Source organism: Macaca mulatta, chromosome 13 (assembly GCF_049350105.2).
Source record: "Macaca mulatta isolate MMU2019108-1 chromosome 13, T2T-MMU8v2.0, whole genome shotgun sequence".
Lineage (NCBI taxonomy): Eukaryota > Metazoa > Chordata > Mammalia > Primates > Cercopithecidae > Macaca > Macaca mulatta.
The window spans coordinates 10,849,590-10,865,189 of NC_133418.1; the positions used below are offsets into that span (position 1 = coordinate 10,849,590).

Consider the following 15,600-nt stretch of genomic DNA (forward strand, 5'->3'; position numbering starts at 1 on the left):
CATGCAATAAAAAAGCATACAATAAGTAAAATAATATAGTGATTAATATAAAGAAGCACGGTCTTGATGTGGAAAGTAATGAAGTAGGGGAGTGAGCTACATTAGAAAAGCAGTTTGGAGGAGGTAAGCTGAGAAGAGTGGAAAGAAGATAGGTGTGGCTGAAACTTCCTCATCAAACTGAGAGGTCAGCAGGAGTGCAGACCATTTAGGACCCAAAAGGCCATAACAGAGATTTGGGGTTTATTCTGAGTGCCACGAAAGGAATTAAGTGAGTGAACGGCACCAAAAGGTGCCTTTGAATTACTTAGCAAAGCCCATGACACATGGTAAGTAATAAATATTAACAATATTGACCAGCCCCTCTTTTCTTTAGAACTTGTTATTCCTCTTTTACTATGGGATCGAGAAGAGTCTGACATTTTACTGAGATTTTGCTCAAAATCTCAATTTACTTGTGTAGGTTGCTAAATTCTGAGATCTGTTAAATTCAGTGTTGCAAAGTTTCTCATGGGTGGGGGCACTGAATAGGGAGGAATGGAATACTGATACTTAGAATTAAGACATATAATTGAATCCAGGTGAAACTGTCAATCTTGAACCCCCAAGTTATTCTGAGACTCCTTTGCAGGAGAACTAGTTTGCTCTCCTATAGCTGAGGAAACTAGTCTTTTTGTGCTTGAAATTTTGTGATTAGCTCATCTGGGAAAGGCGCCTTGAAGGGGCTGCTCATGTTAACCTATTAAAGCTGCTCACTGTGGCTACTAAATACATAGCTAGGGTGAAATTTTAGCATGCTCTGGTGACAGGTACACATTATAACCTAGGAGGACATCTCATACATACCAAAATAATTGGAAGTATTGGCCAGGCATGGTGGCTCACACCTGTAATCCCAGCACTTTGGGAGGCCAAGGTGGGCGGATCACGAGGTCAAGAGATTGAGACCATCCTGGCCAACATGGTGAAATCCCATGTCTACTAAAAATACAAAAATTAGCTGGGCATGGTGGTGGGCGCCTGTAGTCACAGCTGCTTGGGAGGCTGAGGCAGAAGAATTGCTTGAACCCGAGAGGCAGAGGTTGCAGTGAGCTGAGATTGCCCCACTGCACTCCAGCCTGGCAACAGAGCGAGACTGTCTAAAAATAATGATAATTTAAAAAAAGATTTGGAAGTCTCTGCTAATATATAACCAATGTAAACTTTAGAAACGTGGGGGAGAGATTTCTAAGGGTGTTAGACAAAAAAAAAAAGGGAAAAATATAACACTAAATTAGGCAGAACTCACTAGTATAGGTGCATTTGCATCAGATACCAGATGTAATATATTAGCTTTTGCAGCTGGTGGCAGCTCTAATAGTTTACTCAGTTGGCTGAAATTTAGACTCAATGATGACCTACATTTAGTGATGTTCAGATGCCACAGTTTTCCTGGCAAAATGTGGATAAAGGACTCCAAAAGTTTTGGAATAATGACAATGTCAGAGTGGATTTATTGTGTATGACCTGCAAGCCTAATACTCAAATCTATTCCACGAAGAGGCCAAGAAGGCACTTCCTGCACTAAGGCGCTGAGGAATGTGTTAGTGAGAGATGCACTTGCAGTTTTGCTGAAAAATAAGATTTGCTATTGCTGTCTGTTGTAGGCCAGGTGTAGCCATGGAGGATACCACCATTAAGATAAGCTCCCTTATTATATGAGGATAAGATTTCCAGATTATCAGAGGCCAGGTCACAGCACTTAAAAGACAAGGTGGACACATGTACTTTTAAGGTCAGCAGGAATGTATCAGTCACCGGAATGCCTTGACCTGCAGGGATCTTTGACTATGGCTAATTGACTATAGTATCATAGGAATGAAATAAACAGAAAGCCTACCAGAGAATTGATTAAGTTACATAACAGAATAAACTCTAGATCTGGTACCACAAATTTAGTGGGTCTAAATTTCAGCCAACTGAGTAAACTGTTAGAGCTGCCCCCAGCTGCACAAGCTAACATATTACATCTGGTGTCTGTTGCAAATGCACCTAATTTGACTTACCACAAAAGAATCACAGCCTGTTACACAATTACTAGACATAATTCAATTCAAAAACAGTCCCTTGATTCAAGGGGAGTCCAGGTAACTTTGAGGAAGGATATTGTGGCATTCACATGAGTACATTCCATAAATCTTCCTTTTAGCTTTCCCCTAAGGGACCTTCAGCCATTTAGCAGAGTGACTGTGCATTGGGAAGAAAAGGAATAACCAGTTCTTTGGGGGCATTACTAAACTCTGGCTCTGAATTTACACTAATTCTTGGGGACTCAAAATGTCACTTTGCCGCACCAGTCGAAGTAGAGCTGTTTTGGGAGTCCCTGAGACCATTCCTCTCAGATTCAATGAATCGTGAGGAGATAGAACTCAGCGTATAGTCATACTTGTGGCTAAGATTTATTATGGTTAAAAGATACAAAGAAAAATCAGCGAAGTGATTTGCATGGTGTGAAATCTGAAGGAAAATAGGCACAAGACTCCAAGAGTCTTCTCCCAAATGGACTCACATGAGACATTAATTCCTCCAGCAATAAGTTGTGAAATATTGTCTACCAGAGAAGCTTAGAGACTTAGTGCCTGGGGTTTTAATTGTGGCATGGTTATATAGGTCCTTCTCTACTTAGCACCTATCAAAACTCCAGACTCCCTGGAGGAAAGCATGTGTTTAGTTTAAACCATATTGTTTGTACAAACAGTTTAGACACAGTGTACCACTCTTACAAGTTAGGATAGTGAAAGCCCTACCAAAATCTGAGTTCCCAGATGCCAGCCAAGCAATAATACTTTAAGCAAAACTTGCAAAGAATAAGAGGCCTACTATGTTAACTCTTTCTTGCACAGAAGCTTAGAGTAGTCAGGTGCTAGATGAAATCTTAAGTCTGATTCATAGTGGGCCTAGTTGATCAATGTGTTTCCTGAATTCCTGAATGTATAATTGAAATAGAATATTTGACAACTGCCAGTATTCATCAGTTAGCTCTCTGACCCATGGGTGATCTCCTTTATGGTAGAAAAGACTGAGTGGAAATACCTAGAACTTTTTTACCAAGATAGTAAAACAGAAGAAATACTTCATTCCTGGGAGAATTAAAGAGACTAAGTCACTGTAAAAGGCTTAAAAGAAGTAAAGGTGGTCATTTCTGTCACATTGCCATTTAACCCTAATCTGCTTGGCCTGTGAGGAGGGTGGATCATGGAGAGTAACTGTGCACCATCATAAACATGATCAGGCGTGACACCAACTGTGGCTGGTATCCCAGATGTACCTTTGCTGGAAGAAACCAGCGTGGTCCCTGGTACATGATAAACAGCTACCATCCTGGCTAATGATTTTTGCTTGTTTTTGGTCCATACTAATTTGTAAGGACAAATTAAACAAAAGCAATTTGTTTTTAGTGTACAGCATCAATAGTACACACTCACAGTATTGCCTCAGGGATATGTCAGTTCTTCTGCCTTTTGCTGTAATAAAATAGTTCACAGAAACTTTCATTATCTTGGCATTCTATATAACATCCTATATATCCAGTACATTTACAACTTGATACTGATTGAATCAGATATGCAGGATATAGTACTTTAAGCAACTGAGTAAGTTATATACAAACTAGAGGATGGGAGATAAACCCCACAAAAATTCTGGGCTCTCTACGTTGAAGCTTCTGATGATTTAAAGGTCTGAAGCATGTACAAATATTTTCTGCAAGGAGAAACACAGATTACTGCATCCCTTACCACTTACCATGAAAGAAGAGGCACCATGTTTGCCAGGCCCTTTTGGGTGTTGGGGGCAACCTATATCACATAGGAGTGTGCTACTTCAAGCAAACTAGATATATCACCTATAAGTCTGCCCTTTTCAAATGGTGAAAAAAGAGAAGGCTCTGCAGCAAGTTCAGGTGACAGTACAAGATTCTCTGTTGATAGGGCTTTGTAATTCTACATATTCGGTGATTCTCATAATATCTGTGGCAAGTAGGGATGCTGCCTGGTGCTTTTGACAAGCTCCAGTAGTAAAATTACAGCACAGATCTCTAAGACATTGGAACAAATATATTCCTGCTTTAGTGGAAGTGTATTCTTCTTTTGAAGCTTCTAGAATGTTCCTGGGCCCTGGGGGAGACTGCACAACTAACTGTAAGGCATGGGGTGGCCATGCGGCCTGAGTTTTCCATCATGAACTGGGTGTTCTCTAACCCACTGTGTTAGTTTCCTATAGCTGCTGTAACAAATTATCACAAACTTCTTGTTTGAAAACAATAGAAATTTATTCTTTCACAGTATTGGCAGCCAGGAGCCTGAAATCAGTATTACTCGAAGAAAATTAAGGTGTCAGTAGGGCCATGCTGTTCTGGGGGCTCTAGGGGAGAATCTATTTCTTGTCTTTTCCGTCTTCTTGTGACTGTCGGCATTCCTTGGCTTGAAACCGCATCACTTTAGTCTTTAGGGCTAGCATTTTTAAATCTCTCTCTGCTTTACCTTCCCATTGCCTTCTCTTTGTATATGTGCCAAATCTCCCTCTGCCTCTCTCTTTTAGGGATACATGTAATTGCATTTAGGGCCCATCTGGATTATCCAAAATAATCTCCCCATTTCTTGATCCTTAATCACATCTGAAAATAATCTTTAGCGTTTACCATACAATCAAACACTCATAGGTTCTAGGGATTAGAACATAAACATTTTTTGAGAGGCCAGTTTTCAGCCTTTCACACCCACCTAGACATAAGGTTGTATGTGTGCATCATCAAATGGAAGTTCAAATTGGGGCCATTTCAGAATGTATAAGTAAGTTGCAGAACCCTGTGGCTTGACTCAGAGTCCTTCAACAATAACACCTGTTGCATTGTCTCCTCTTCATTCATATCCCTGGCCTCCTGGGAAGTTCCTTACAACCAGCGGACTGAGAAAGAAAAAAAGTTGATTTACAAGTAGGTCTGCATGATATCCTGGTGCCACCTGAGAGCGGACAGCTATAGTACTACAGCATTCCACTGGGTGGCTCTAAAGGATGGTGGTAAAGGAAAATATTCCCATTGGTTGAAACTTCCAGATGGCACTGTGGTGTCCACTTTGCCTGTAGTGAGAGATAGCCAAAAATAAAGTACACTATTCACGGACAGTTTCTTATAGATTGGGTGGAACAGAATAGTGGCAAGGAAGTTTGGATAAGATGTGGATGGATGACTCAAAAGGAACACAGAATGGAGAAGATATTTTTGTCTTGTGTAAATGCCCACCAACGGGTTTCCACTGCAGAGGAGATGTAATGATCAGGTGGACAAAACAATGTGCTCTTTTGTCACCATCCTCACAGTGCTTCTTCAATAGGCTCATGAATAAAGTAGCTGTGTTAACAGAAATAGAGGCTGTCCATGGGCTTAATGACCTGGCCTTACCCTTACCAATTCCATTTCTGGATATTTAATCTGCCAACCACAAAGACCGACACTGACTCCCTGCTATGCCACTATTTCCTGGAGGAGATGAATTAGCAACCTGATGGAAAGTTGATTATATTAGACCTCTTCCGTTGTAGAAGGTGCAGAGAGCCATTCTCAGTGGAATAAACAGATATTCCAGGTTTGGATTTGCCTACTCCATTCATAATGCTTGTAGCATCACCACCATGTATGGACTCACTATGGGAATTTACACAGCATTGTGTCTGGTCAATGCACTCATTTTACTGCAGAGAAGGTCAGTGGGCTCATACTTATTGGATTATTACATTCCTCATTACCTAGAAGAGACTGGCCTAATTGAATGGAGAAATGGCTTACATAAGTGTTAGTACACTGCCAGTTGGATATAACAACCTAAAAAGATGGAGCTTTGTTGTAAAGTATATAGTAAAAGCTTCAAATCAGAGACCCATTTACAGTGCTACCACCCCCAAAGCTATAATATATAGGTTTGGGAATTAAGGGGCAGAAGTGGTTGTGGCTGCTTTCACTGTTACACCTAATAGTTTACTGACAGAATAATTGCTTCCAAACTTGACAATGTTCAGTTTTACTAGTTCTGAGATCTTAGATCACAGGGTGGCTGGTAATTTTTCTACCAGGAGGTATAGCAAAGGTTCTATCAAGTAAGAAGATGAGACTACCACCTGGAGATTTTGGCTTCTTCGTGCCACTAAACCATCAGGAAGAAAGGGGGGTTCATCTTCTGGATGAAGTAATTGATTCTGATTACCAAGGATAAATTAAGTTTAATGCAACATAACAAGAGCAAGAAAGACTACAACTGGAAATCTACAAAAACATACAAACAAAAAAGACAAAATGATTAAAGAATAATGTATTTCATGAACAAAGGTTTTTTCTTTATCATTGTATGCCATAAAAATGCTGACCAGCTAATATTTTGACTGAGAACAAGTGGCATATGAAATACACAGCAAAAGAAAGAAGCTATAGGTGTCAAATAAGATGTCATGCCTAATTACAGAAGTGAAGACTGCAAAAGCTTTGCATATTTCCTCTTTGCTTATTATACATGCATGCTTATTTGTATATGCTAACAGTTTTCTTCTTCTGTCTCTTTTCAAGTATAATTTTATATACAAGTGTGGGAGCTTAACTTTACAATTGGGTCTTTAGTTAATAGAATATTCAGTGAATATTGTAACTAAATTCGAGGAGTCATTGATATAGCCAGCGATGTTGAGACGTCTTGTATTTGTTGTTGTTTTATTTAGGTTTTATTTGTTGTTCTTGTTTGGTGGAAACAGAGTGGTTTTATTTGATGTTGTTGGGTGGAAACAGAGTTGTTAAGTTGTTTTAAGGAAGTTGAAAAGTGAGTAGAAGGATATATTTGGAAGCTGAGTAGCCAAAGTGTGTACTATGCCAGTTATCAACGTGTTGCTCTCAGCTCCACATACAGCCAACGTTGCCCTCCTTTGTGATACTGGAGCCAGATTCCATAAACATTTCTCTTTTACTAGATCACATGATGTTAAGCTTTGTCAGCAGATGGTGCTGAGGGACACTGCATGAGGAAGGGGCTCCTCTTCCAGCTTTGTTTGTCTTTCTCTCTTTTTGCTCTTGTGAACAGTGGCAGCCAATAGAGTGCAGGATACTTAGTGGCCCCTAGTCCTCAGCACTTTTTGGTGGTGCCCATCCAGGCAGCCAAGTTCCTTTGGCAACCCAGCTGGTTGGTTTCCAAGTGAACCTCCCAAGTGCGCCAGCAAGTGGCTTCCAAAGCCATTTCCATGGGCATCTCTGCTAGTGGCTTCCCAGTGAGTTTCATCAGTGCCCCAGCTGAGTGCAATAGGGGGCAAGAGAAAGATATAAAAGACATTTATATTTGAAAGAAAAAATTAAAATGGCCTTGTTCACAGACCACCTGGTCATCTATGTAAGAAATTCTAAGGAATCCAGTAAAAACATCTATAAAATCTAATAAAGTGGGTTGGGTAAGGTTGTAAAGTATGAGATCAAGATATAAGATTATTTATATATGCTATTAGACATTGGAGTTTAAAAACAAAACCATTTTGAATATACTAAATATGAATATTAATAGAAATAAATATGACCCCAAAATTTCCAGAGGCAGTCCTTCTTTTGAACTCCTACACTTCATGGTGGATGCACCAAGATGGTAAAGTTCTGACAATTATTTTCATTATTTATCAGAGATAATTTTCGAGCTGTTAACTTGGAAAGATGAGGTCATGTCTCCTTTCTGGTCAAGGAAAATGCTTACTTACTGCTTACAAAAAGGATGAATACCCCAAGCTCAATGTTTCTCAGTTGTGATGTATGGCATTCATATGGGTCCACTGCTGACATGGTTTGGATCTGCGTCCCCAGCAAATCTCATGTCGAATTATAGTCCCCAGTTTTGGAGGTGGGGCCTGGTAGGAGGTTATTGGATCATGGGAGTGGTTTCTCGTGAATGGTTTAGCCCCGTCCTCTTGGTGCTGTTCTTGTGATAGTGAGTTAGTAAGGGAGTTCTTGTGAGATCTGGTTGTTTAAAAGTGTGCAGCGCCTCCCCTTCCCTCTCTCTTGCTCCTGCTCCTGCCATGTGAGATGCCTAGCTCCTCCTTTGCCTTCCACCATGATTGTAAGTTTTCTGAGGCCTCTCAAGAAGCCAAGCAGATGCCAGCATCATGCTTCCTCTACGGTCTGTGGAACTGTGAGCCAATTAAACCTCTTTTCTTTATGAATTACCCAGTCTCAGGTATTTTCTTATAGCAATGCAAGAATGGACTAATACAACCTCCATGGGATGTAGAGGCATGGAAAACTCATGCATATATGCTGATGTTTATGCTGCTTGCTGTGTCATGAGTAATAAAATCCTTTGTCTCTGATCCAGTAGTCTTATGTCTTCTGCTGGCATTCATGAAATTGTAATAGGCTAACTTAGTTCTTATATGGGGTGAATGGGGTGAGATAAAATCAAAGACCTAATAGAGACCTATACACTGAAAAACATTGTTCAGAAATAAGAAAGAAATTCAAAATAAATGAAGAAATATAACATGATTGTGAACTGGGAGACTAGATATTATTAAGATAACCATTCTCATTTATGGTATACTGCATGTAACTATGTGTCATTTTATTTGTTAAAGAGTAAAATACTGTGGCAAGAATTGGTGGGAATATGAACTGATACGTTTTGGCTTTGTGTCCCCACGTAAATCTCATCTTCAACTGCAGTTCCCATAATCCCCGTATGTGGTGGGAGGGACCCAGTGGGATGTAATTGAATCATGGAGGTGGTTACCTCCATGCTGTTCTCGTGATAGTGAGTGAGTTCTCAAGAGAACTGATGGTTTTATAAGGGGCTTTTCCCCCTTTTGCTCAGTACTTCTCCTTACTGCTGTACCCCGTGAAGAAGGACATGTTTGCTTCCCCTTCCACAATGATTTAAGTTTCCTGAGACCTCTTCAGAAATGCTGAACCGTGAGTCAATTAAACCTCTTTTCTTTAAAAATTACCGAGTCTTGGGTATGTCTTTATTAGCAGTATGAGAAAGGACTCCACATTTCACCAATACTTTTCACTTTCTGTGATTGGATTATAGCACATTCTAGTGGATGTGAGGTAGTATCTCATTATGGTTTTGATTTACATTTCTCTGACGGCTAATGATATTAAGCATTTCTCATGTGTTTATTGGCCATTTGTATATCTTGTTGGTAGAAATACCAGTGTAGATAATTTTCCTGTTTTTTAATTGTTATTTTTTAAATTATTGAGTGTAAGAGTTATTTATATGGTCTAAATACAAGTCCCTTATCAGATATGTAATTTTAAAATATTTTCTTCATTTTTGTGAGTTATATTTTATTGATATCAATGTCATTTGATGCACATATGTTTTTAATTTTGATAATGTCCAGTTTATCTATATTTTGTTGCTTATGCTTTTGCTGTGATATCTAAGGAAACATTGCCTAACCAATGACAATGAAGATTTGTTCCTATTTTTTCCTAAGAGTGTTATACTTTTAGCACTTAAATTTAAGACTCTGATCCTTTCTGAGTTTACTTTTTTTTTTGAGACCGAGTCTTGCTCTGTCACCCATGCTGGAGTGCAGTGGCGCGATCTTGGCTCACTGCAGCCTCTGCCTCCCGGGTTCAGGCCATTTCTTGCCTCAGCCTCCCGAGTAGCTGGGATTATAGGCACCCGCTGCCATACACGGCTGATTTTTGTATTTTTAGTAGAGATGGGGTTTCACCATGTTGGCCATGCTGGTCTCGAACTCCTGACTTCATGATCTGTATGCCTCAGCCTTCCAAAGTGCTGGGATTACAGGTGTGAGCCACCATGCCTAGTGTTAATTTTTGTATATTTTTTGATGGAAGGAAGGAGGGGTTGGCCTTAGGTCAAATATCACAAACTCTTGCTGTTCTTACTGAATTTTAAAAGATTTTCTTTAATAAATGTTTTATAATTTGCTTTATGCCTTTAGGACAAATTACTTAGACTTTAAATGGTTGGATATCTTAAATGGTTTTCATCAGTTATACTTTTTCCACTGGGGAGTGGGTTATGGACCGCCTCACGCTGTCACCTTGCAAGTGGAACTCAGATTCTTTTTATTTTTTCCTTTTTTGGTATATTCTGTAGTATTTTGTTGAAAGCTTAACATGCTGCAGAGGACAGTACATAGTGAGATGTATATATATTTTTGGTTGGAGATGAGTCCTTCCTTTCTGCTGGTTCTTCAGTGTAAGGATGTGTGTTTATCGAGTCTCCTTGGACATTGTCTTTGCCAGGGAAAGTGTCATAATCTGTATAGTCTCAGTTATGACAGGTGAAGATAATACAGACCCACTAATTGTATGCCTTTGAGTATTGTTTTAAATATAGGGAAGATCACTATCTAAATATTAATGAGCAAGGAACATGCATATTAAACTCATGTCTAGTCCCGGATGATACTGACATCCAAATTGCTGAATATGGTGGCAGAGGTCATGACAACAGGAGCCTCTGCACAGTAATTAGTCAGGCAGGTATACAGTAGGTAGAAAAGTGGTCTTCCCATGTTTAGTTGAGAATGCCATGTAACCATGAAATGTAGAGCCTATGGGAAAATTTTTTTAAAAAAACAGGATCCTTGAAAGAAAAAGATGAGAGAGAGCTAGATAGGCTGCTAAGTGAGTCCAGAGGGTCTTGCATAGACAGATTTGGCTGTGACAGAGTCCTGGTGGTTTTAAACATCTTAAATGTCTGACACTGCCGTTATTAGGAATTTCAGTAACTATTCTTTGTTCGAATAATATGAATCTTCAAGAGCTTTTGAGATGGAAAATGCATTTGTCAGAATAGGCTAGCTCTTCTGATGTCTTTACAAATCAAACCCTAAAATCTCAGTGATTTAAGACAGAAAGTTTTTGTTTGTTTGTTTGTTTTCTTTCTCATATAACGCTACAAAGGTCAGGCAACTGCCCCAGGTAGCTTTTGTCCCTATGGTGACTTAGAGACCCATGCCTCTTCCATTTCGTAGCTCTCCTATCTTCGAGGTTGCCTTCAGAGGCGAAGTGAGAGGTGAATAAGCCCCATTCATTCTTAAAATCCTTGGTTTGGAAGTAACTTCCCGTGTATGCACAAACAACCAAAATCCAGAAGTGCGGCTCCGATCTAATGACAAGGAAAATGGGAAATCCATGGACACTGATAGTCTGCCACAGACAGTTCATCCGCCCCTCAATGAAATGCCCTTGATCAGCTGGTTCTCTTGACTCTGGGTCTATCTAGTCCTGTAAGAGGCCCTTTCACTGCTGCTGTCATTGGTCCCACTGCTCCTAACCTGTTGCTCTGTGCTATGTATAATTCTAAGTCAATTTGATAAAGCATATGTTTTTATCTAAAGAGAATTTAGACATACTCAGGTTAGAATGAGAAAGGGCACAAAATAACTTTTTAATAGATTATCTGCAATGCGGTGGGTCTTATGGTAGGCACTTTACCAAAGTTATCTTTTGTTAATTGCTTGAATTCTATTTGTTAGTCTAGGCTGGATTTAACTATGACTAAAACAAAGAAAGCAGAGCCCTTAATTGCATGTCACCTCAGTTTTCCTGATGTAAGATATTAGCAATGTCAAGAAAGAAGCATTACTATTATAAGTGCTATGACCTCCTAAGTTAAAAGGGTATTTTCTTCTCGTCTTTTTCCCTTTTTTCTTTTCGTTTTTATTCTGAGTTCTCAAATTAAGCTGATAACATAAAAATGACATTATCTGAGAAAAATTTACATTAATTCTAACCCAGGCTTCTTTTTGCTCTTTCATTAAGATTTGTCTCAAATTATTTCTCCAGTTATCAAAGCTTTGATTCTCCACCACTCTTAGAGCTCTGGAAAGGAAGAATGTAATTTCAAGCAGTCTGCATGTTCAAGGATACCTCTGAAATAAATAATGTATGACACAGATCCAAGATTACTGGAGGAGTTTATCACAATAAATGGACCAGATTCTTGGATTTATGCACTTTAAAGAGATAAATTTAGTACCCTAAAATTGGACATATTTCCAAGAATTAAAACTTTATATTATTACTTATCTCACTTTGGTTTACAATGTAAAATCTTGAACCTATTTTCTAAAAGGTAGAAGAAGAACACTTTAGCTTTAAAAATATAATATTATTTCTAATAATATTAAGAGCATATAAAACAGTAAAATATTACATAGTAATAAGTAATGAAGTATTGACACATTCTACAACATGAATGAACTAGAAAGCATTATGCTAATTGAAAGAAGCTCATCATAAAAGACCACATACTGAGTGTCCTCTATATGTTCCATTTAGATGAAATACATGGAATAGGCAAATACATACAAACAGAAGGTAGATTAGTGGTTGCCCAGGGCTGAGGGTGAATTGGGAATGAGGAGTGACTGCAAACAGGCAATTTCTTACTGGGAAAGATGAAAATGTTCTGAAATTAGATTATGGTGATGGCCACAAAACTCTTTAAATATACTAAAAATCATTGACTTCTATACTTTGATCAGGATACTTTTATGGTATATTAGTTATATCTTAATAAAGGTGCCTTAGAGAAAACTTTGAACCAATCATCTGTTGTGAAACAATTTGGAAACGTAAAAGTACATGATTATGTAGAAAAGAGCATTTATAATATATATACCTGTACATATTTCACATAGAATTAATTTCATCCTGTTCAAGAAAAGATCATTTTCCCTTTGCATGACAATATAAGGTTTCAAACACAAACTACCTCTGTAAAATTTCAAAATTAACTCTAATTTTTATGTAAAAAATACAAATATTTGCTTCCATCCTATACAAAAAAATTAGATGTATGTTTATATGAATAATACAAGGAATGAGAAACATACTTCAAAGTGTTTCCAGTGATTACATTAGGTGGTGAGATTACCCTTTGTTTTCTTTCTTTGCATATTTTTCAGTTTTCTATCTGGAAATCATGTTAACTAATTTATAATAAATAAATAAATGTTTTTTTTTAAAAAAGTGAAGCAGTAAAAGATAGCTGCCTAATACCTCAATAACGAAAAAAAAATCATTTTTTTGCTTAATTAGTATGCTGTTTGCACAGATTCACTTTTGCTTCCGCAATGTTTCATTTTCTGGTTTGAACTCTGATGCAGTTGCTTTCTGAGTATTGGTCTGCTAGTGAAAGCAGATTAAGCATTTCTGCTATCAAATTTTAAAAATTCAGTGTTTAAAAAACGTGGCATAGTAGAAGCTTTGCTAGACCTTTCCAGAACTGTATCATTGTATAATGTACGAGATTTGGAAACGGAAATAGACCAACTTGTGTGTGCCTCCCATGGCTGTAAGTGGGACGATTATTTCTATACCTGCTTTTTGCCAACGTTGCTTCTGTCCTAAGGAAATTCTGCCATCTGAGTCTTCCTTGAAGCAAACGTACACCTTCCCAGAATCATCTTTTATTCCCTCCTTTTGTCCATCTCCCTGATTTGCCGTAATAGGGCATTCTCCTAAATGTCAGACAGTCAAAACCTTATGACGGTCTTTCCGGGTATTCAATGGGTGAATGAATAAGAACTTGAACACATTGGGAGTCTGCTACTGGGAGGAGTGTCACTTCAGCTCATTCTCTCTCAGACTCTGCAGAAATCAGTTTTGTGGTGATTCCATAGAACAGTGGTTTCCAAGGGGACATTTGGTAACCTCTGCATATATTTTTTATTGTCCCAATGTGGGTGAGGTGTGATTGGCCTTTTACCCACCCACTGTGTTCACAGGGCTGTATGAGTCTGCTAGGACTGTATGAGTCCGCTAGGGCTGTATGAGTCCGCTAGGACTGCCACAACAAAATACCACAGACTAGGTGGCTTAAAAACAGACATTTTCTCTTAGTTCTGAAAGCTGGAAGTCCAGATCAAGGTGCAAGGAGGGTTGGTTTCTGGTCAGGCCTCCCCTCCTGGCTTGCATTTAACTGCCTTCTTGCTGTGGCCTCATTTAGCTGCTTCTCTGTGCATGCTCAGAGATTTCTCTGGTATTGAAGCCACGTTGTTGTCTGGGGTAATACCTGAGGTTCATTGCCCCATGCCAAGAAAATTGAGGACATGGACACACACAAGGAGTGAGTTTAGGAGCAGAGGTTTAATAGGCGCAAGAAAGAGAAAGGAGAATAGCTCTTGTGAGAGAGAGGGTTGCAAGAGTAGGTCTTCCGGCCCACTGCGGAGTGCACCAGATTTTACAGACAGGCTTGAGGAGGCAGTGTCTGATTTACATAGGGCACACAGATTGATTGGACCAGGTATGATGTTTACATAGTACATGGGGAAGCTGGCCACCCCACCCTAATCTTATTATGCAAATGAACTTTCCACTTGACCTGGGCTGTGTCGTCTGCTGCCTACTGCAAATGTGGTTGGAAAGGAGAAGGAAAGATAGAGCCACCATTTTGAACATGCATAGTCCCAGGTGGCCCTTTCCTATTGGCACAGCTGCCTAGCCTTCACCTGTGCAAACTTGTAGCCTGCCTTTCTAAGTCTGCAGCTTGATTTTATAGGCTACTCTTTGTTAGCAAAGAAAATGATTTTGGGGCTGCTTTTCCTTAAAAGGAAAACCTTACCAAGGACCTTCCTGCCCTCACTATCTGCCTACATAACTTCTTCTTAACTCCTGTGTCATTATGTTCTTTTTCTTTCTCTCTTTTTAGAGACAGGGTCTCACTCTGTTGCCCAGGCTGGCACTCACTGTCACCTTGAACCCCTGAGGGCTCAAGCGATCCTCCTGCCTTAGCATCCCAAGTATCTAGGGCTAGAGGTGCATACCACCATGCCTGGCTAAGTTTTAAATTTTTTTTTTTTTTTTTTTTGAGGCGGAGTCTCGCTCTGTCGCCCAGGCTGGAGTGCAGTGGCGCGATCTCGGCTCACTGCAAGCTCCGCCTCCCGGGTTCCCGCCATTCTCCTGCCTCAGCCTCCCGAGTAGCTGGGACTACAGGCGCTGCCACCACGCCCGGCTAATTTTTTGTATTTTTAGTGGAGACGGGGTTTCATTGTGTTAGCCAGGATGGTCTCGATCTCCTGACCTCGTGATCCGCCCGTCTCGGCCTCCCAAAGTGCTGGGATTACAGGCTTGAGCCACCGCGCCCGGCCCTAAGTTTTAAATTTTTTGTAGAGATGGGGGTTTCATTATGTTGCCCAAGCTGGTCTTGAACTCCTGGCCTCAAGAGATCCTCCTACCCTGGCTTCCCAAAGTGCTGGGATGACAGATGTGAACCGCTGTGCCCAGCCTCTTCTTATGAGGATACTAGTCTTGCCAGATCAGGGCCCACCCTTTTGACCTCATTTAACCATAATTGCCCACTTATAGGTTCTATCTCCAAATACAGTCCCACGGGGATTAGGGCCGCATACGAATTTTAGAGGGACAGGATTTAGTCTATAGACAGTGCTTAGGCCAAAAAAGCCCTGCCATAAAGAGATTCAGAGTTGTCTCAGTTTCCTCATCAATAAAGTGAGGGCAATCCTGATGCTTATTGCAGTGGATGATTGTGGAGAGCAAAAGAGCTGACAAACATCAAGCACTTAGAACAGGGCTGGAGACAGTGTGAGAGCTTG

General features: G+C 39.8%; 1 protein-coding gene across 1 annotated transcript in view; it reads left to right on the top strand.

The window, feature by feature from the left end:
• Positions 1-15,600, top strand: part of TMEM182 (transmembrane protein 182) — an 82,687-nt gene that overhangs the window by 547 nt on the left and 66,540 nt on the right. The gene's annotated exons all lie outside the window — the stretch shown is intronic.